Source organism: Engraulis encrasicolus, chromosome 2 (assembly GCF_034702125.1).
Source record: "Engraulis encrasicolus isolate BLACKSEA-1 chromosome 2, IST_EnEncr_1.0, whole genome shotgun sequence".
NCBI classification, from domain to species: Eukaryota; Metazoa; Chordata; class Actinopteri; order Clupeiformes; family Engraulidae; genus Engraulis; species Engraulis encrasicolus.
In genome coordinates, this window is record NC_085858.1 from 48,372,665 (window position 1) to 48,378,763 (window position 6,099).

The window sequence follows — 6,099 nt, forward strand, 5'->3', positions numbered from 1 at the left end:
ATTATAAACTCTGAAAGAGTGAATGTTTGTTTACAGTACACTAACCATGAATTGGCTGTAGGAATTTGTTAAATGTTGTATTATTTATGCCGTGTCCAGACCAAGAGCGAACTACGCTGCCTGGTAGCGTGGGTAGCAGAAGAAGTTTCGCCTTGAATTCGCTGTATTCCAGGCACGTGCACTCCAATACGGCAGGGGAGGCTGTGCCTCACCTGTCTCTTCTAGACTTCATGAGAATGATGAGATGCAGTAAATGTGAATAATAGTAACAATAATAACTACTGTTTTCGAGCATATTTACCATAACTACCATTTGTGCAGTATTTAAACAGTTTCAATCATTTTCAATCATTTTTGTGGCCAAAACCGCACTATTTTCCCACCTCCTGCTCCGAATACACTGAATTTGGGGCAACTCCCGAGTTGGCCTCACCGCAGATTGCGCAATCCCTCAGTAACAAGCTTCAGCGCATGCGCCATTTTGCTCGTTCTGTGTATGCAATTCGTAATATTGTATTAAACGTTTTTATACACTTAACAGAAATATGTATGGTGTGCCCACATTTTCCTGATATTTGTTTTCACTATTTTCTACGTGTGATTATCATTTCTTTACTCTGAGCGCTTTGGCATAACCCCATTGAAAAATAGAGTAGTGCGGCGAGCAACACATTGGCCTCACCCTCATTCTGCCGTTGAGTCTAGCCAGAGAGAGTTTAGATTGGTCTAGCTTTGTCAGTGACGTCATAGCGCCACTTCTGCCACTAGCTTGTTCACGTTGACTGCTACCATCGAAGTGGATTTCATAACGAAACTAAGATCATTCTCAAAGTTGGATTTCCAAGGGAAACAAGACGTGATAAAGAATGGACGACCGACACCAGAGCTGAGGAAATTGTTTCAGGAGATTGGACAGAATAGTATTTGATTATTTCACAGTGAGTGGTACAACCGAAAAGACTGGCTATGTGGAGTGGGGGGCAACAAGCAAAACAACGTTAGCAGTTTGCTAGCTGGGTTGGATATGTCAAACCGTGAGAATATTATTGCGAGAAGCCCTGTAATCAAGACAGCATTTCAAGGTAAGGAAATTTGATTATTACATTTGCCCGCCGTGGCGTTGACTTGGGTCTAAGTTTTATTTGATTTTGTCAAGATGAAGGAAGAGTTGTTTGAAAAATAGTTCGGTTGCATTGGTTTTACAGTAGCTATGTTTCACATGCATTTCAGGCGTAATCTTAACCTGCAACTAGTGAGAATGTTTTGAATGACATAGCAATGGCTACATGTCTCAAAGAATAATTTCATCACGAGTGATGTTGGCAACAGAACGAACTAGGGGTTGTGGGTTCCTGGATTTTGGTTTGGTTTGCAGCTGTGTGTTCACTTTGCCAGTCCCAGTATGCCCAAGTGATAACGTTGCTTGCTATCCTAACGAGGCAGTTTAAAATGATAATAATAATCAAACGCTGTATAATACACGCTTTGAGGTTCGGCTCGTCTGACATTCTTTGAAATGTCCATCCTCGAGATGAACGACTGTGGAATATTTCAGCGTCATTGTCTATTGTTTAGCCTATAGTATTTAGGTTGAGTTTGGGTCCGCAGTGATATGATGTGAATGAGTGGGATAGTTGACGGTTCTCAGGAGGAGTGTCCTCAAATGACGCACCATGTCGTGCCTATTTTCTGTCTACTCTAGTCTTTTCTACCGGAGGTGGTAGCTGTCCATGATCACGGCCACGTCTGGCTTCATTATCTATTTCACAGGCTACCAGAAGGATCATCCCGGTGGGGTGATATTCTGTTGTTGAATGCATAATGTGAATTGTTGCTGTGTAAGCGGTAGCCTATTACAACGCAAGCATCGGATCTGTAGGCCTATTTTCGAGTGGTGGAGTGAAAGGAACGCTGATAAGCAGACCTCAAAATTCGCCATAAGAGCATTTTTGTCCAAAATGCTCATGTGGCTTGGGGTTATCAGCGTCCCCTCTTTCAAAAGACCAGAAAAACACTGAGAATGGGCCTTGTATCTTCACGGCCTATAAAAATTACAGTATAATCCTGGACACATATCGCGTCTGATCTGAATGTGGTGTCCACCTTTTTCTAACAGACATATTGGTGTAGGGAGGAGGAGTATTAGGCCTAGCAGGCCTAGTAGCGCAGCCTGTGCAGTAGGTAGCCTAGGTAGAACTAAACGTGACTCTGCCGCCAGTTATATGGTGAACTTGACTCAAACTTGTTAAATGGCACTGTCCCACCGTTGTTTACCCACGCCCCCTGCGCCAACGCCGAGTGTGGACCACTGAATCCTGTGTGTGTGTGTGTGTGTGTGTGTGTGTGTGTGTGTGTGTGTGTGTGTGTGTGTGTGTGTGTGTGTGAGTGAGAGAGAGATATCTCTAATGGCATTTTCTCTAAATGCAGTATGTTTTAATATGTAGGCCTACCTTATGTTCAGAAAGCGACATATGAAACTTATAGGTATTTGGCAAATATTGATAAGTCACTGCCTCACCAGCCATAAAGCTGACCGCACGTTACTGCTGTATTCGCTCCAGACGCAGCATTGACATGCTTGATTCAGCTAATCACAAAACGGCTCTGGCTTGACAGGGTGGAACAATCGGAGATATGAACGTTCTAATTGGTTTATGCCGAACAGCGTCAGAGCGAATTCGCCTACGATTAGCTTGAGTTTAACCGTCAAAATTCGCTCTGGTCGCTCAAGAAGCTTCGCTCCTGGTGAATTCGCTTTGGTAGCGCTGGTCGCGTGCCCTTCATAGAGAAATAATGACTTCCGTCGCTTCATTCGCTCCGTTCGCTCTTGGTCTGTACACTTCTGCAACATATTATCAAAAGTATATGGCCTGCTTGTACACAGTAAAAACGTGCCGTGCTATTTCAAGACTTAGATCGTTTTCTGGGGCCAAATACACTCAACTGACTCTCTCACTGTTGAATTGACTGTACATGTAAGCTTGAGATTATATAACCTGAGACTGTCCTGAGCTACCCAGCCCCTAGCCTGATTATCATTGACTTTCAAATCTCTTTGAGATTTGGTCTGACCAAGAGCATAACAATTAACATTTCCCAAATGGCATTTCCCAAATGGCCTCCCTTGGTTTGCTAATGATTGTTTGCTTCCCAACAAAGTGGGAGGAGTTCCCGTATTTGCGGGAACTCAGAAAGTACTTATATTGACTCTTGACCTGACTGGTAGCAACGCTGAAGCTGTTGCGTCACTAGGAGGGCACAGCCTGGCTACCCAGCCCCAGGGTAAGGCCTAAACGTGCAACCTCACGGAAACTGCGGTTTGGGAAGCACAGCCCTAATAGGTCTATTAAGGCCGTCAGAAGTGAGTCCTTTTGAAGGTGTCGGGGCGGGAGGGAGACGTACAGTAGGGTACTAATGTTCTGAAACTGGGCTGCACTGTACAAGCTGGCATCCATTACACTATAGAGACTATAAGTCTCTTTTCCATTGGGTTCCGCGTTCCGGTGCGGGCTTTATAAATATTCATGAAACTTGACGGGGGTCGATGGTGCTGTCTCGCACGCATTTCCATACAACAGGGACTAGAACTGGGCCGTATGATCAGCTGCTGCAACTAGCCGCGACAACACCGTGTTTTCACGCCATTGTGAATCTAAGCCCTAATCTAAACAATAGGACCTATAGCCTATAGGACTAAATATAACCAGCGATCTCCTTCTCTTAGACCCATAGACATGTGTTTGGGCTTGTTCGAAAGCTGTGAATCTTAGCTTTTCACAGGTTTTTACGGAACGTTTTTATGTTCTTTCAATCCAAAGTTATATAACTTTAAGCGGCCGCTGTTTCAAGTGAAAAAATAGCGCTTTCCAACCATTTTTTTTTTTACCTCGTCATTTTGTTTTCGAACAGACAGCGATCTCCTTAACCTAGACCTACAGACATGTGTTAGGGCTTGTTCGAAAGCTGAGATTCTTAGCTTTTTACAGGTTTTCACGGAACGTTTTTATGTTCTTTCAATCCAAAGTTACATAACTTTAAGCGGCCGCTGTTTCAAGCGAAAAAATAGCGCTTTCCAACCATTTTTTTAATCTCGTCATTTTTTCCGTACAGCCAGCGATCACCTTAACCTAGACCTACAGACATGTGTTAGGGTTTGTTCAAAAGCTGAGATTCTTAGCTTTTTACAGGTTTTTACGGCACGTGTTTATGTTCTTTAAATCCAAAGTTATTTAACTTTAAGCGGTCGCCACTTCAAGTAAACAATGGCGTTGTTCTCCAGCCGGATAGAGAGGAAATCTTTTTTGTCATGGCTGTGTTCTTTGTTCCCTCGAATAAACCACAGTTGTCTTTTACATTCGAAATTTTCATTTTTACTTTTTACTAATTTGATAACAGCAAATTCGCCATCCCTCTGCAGGTTCGTATGAAGATATGTGCAATGAAAAGGGCTACTTTAGTGTGCCCTATTTTGCATGGTGGTAAAAAAAACCCGACTTCTCACAAGGAGGAGGCGTGGAGCTTTGGAAATAGCGTGATTTTAAAATAATAGCCTAATAGGCTAATAATATAACTCCTTGGCCAAGGACTGGAGTTAGGCTACTTTAAAGAACATGATAATTGCTTGAGCAAAATTTTCTCTGTCTACTGTAAAAACTGCCGACAGAAAAGTTGATTTTTAAAGTGCATGGGTGGGGATAGGTGTTTTCACATGCCGGTAAATCCTAACACAGGCAACATTTAGCCTAGTGGAACTCAGCTCCGCACGCCTCGAACCACGTCTTTCGCGATTCTATAATCGCCCCTGTTTGAGCCCTGTTTGAGCTGATGATGGGTGTGTATGGGTGGAGTAAATGCAAAAAGAAAACGAAACCACGCCCCAGCAGCGCGCAGCCCCGTTCTAACAGGGCTAGTCGAAAAGGGGCTTATGTATAGGCTACACCAAAATCTCACACCTAAACGTGACTCCATTTCCAAACAAATTCCACATCCATCCATATATAGTTGGTAACAGTGGTGACAACACATGACAGTGATGTCGGAAAAGTCTACGCGGCACCTAAGTCACAGCCTCTACCAAATGTTTCATGGGGCATGGGGAGTCAAAAAATAATTACTGGGCTTGAAATGAGTGTTTTTTGACACAAATCCAAACCTTGGACCTCCACCTATGCACCACAAATCCAGCACGACTCGCCTCGTTCACTTCCATTAAATTTTTTGCAACTTATTGCCCCATGAACCAGGAAGTAGAGGGCGTGACTTAGGTGCCCCATTACGCTTTGGATATGACATGATTTTTCATAATACCTAATTGAGATTTAAAGTGTGTATAGGCCTACTTGTTTTTGGGACAGCTTGTATTTTTGAACTGCAGCCAGATTATGTGTGATATTAGTACATTACAATACAATTGCATTTGGCAGATGCTTTATAACCAAAGCGATTTTCAAAAGAGGACATAATTATAGCCAACATCACAAGCAAATACAAAGTGCACAGGAAATATACACAAGATATACATAAGACATACATATAATATGCATACATGATATAAGTTCTGTGACTGATTAATTGCCCTCTGTGACTGTAAGATACTTCTGTAAACAGTCTGCTATCTTTGGATAGTTAGCAAAATACCAGTTGACTGACAATCCCTGCAAGACATTGATACACATGTTTTTTTGTTTACAGAATTTTACAGTGTCAGCACTCTGCTCACATAAACACCACTGACAACTACTGTGAGGTCAGTTTGTTTCTTAACATAGCATCACCTGATTGATAGCAGACTTTTTTTTAGGACTTTTTTTTAGGAAAAGCACAAAAACACAACAAATACCTCTTAATGTATGTCCTCTACAAGTCTTCTGTTGTCCAGTCTTGCACTTTAAATGTCTGTATGAGCACTGTCTATGTCCATACTGTCTTAAGTCCATGTATAAGTACTGTCTATGTCTATACTGTCTATGTCCTTACCTTAATTAGTCTATGTCTGTATGGGAAAGCAAGAAATGTAATTTCAAATTCTTTGTATGACCAGTGCATGTAAAGAAATTGACAATAAAACCTACTTGACTTGACTTGACTTGACACCATACA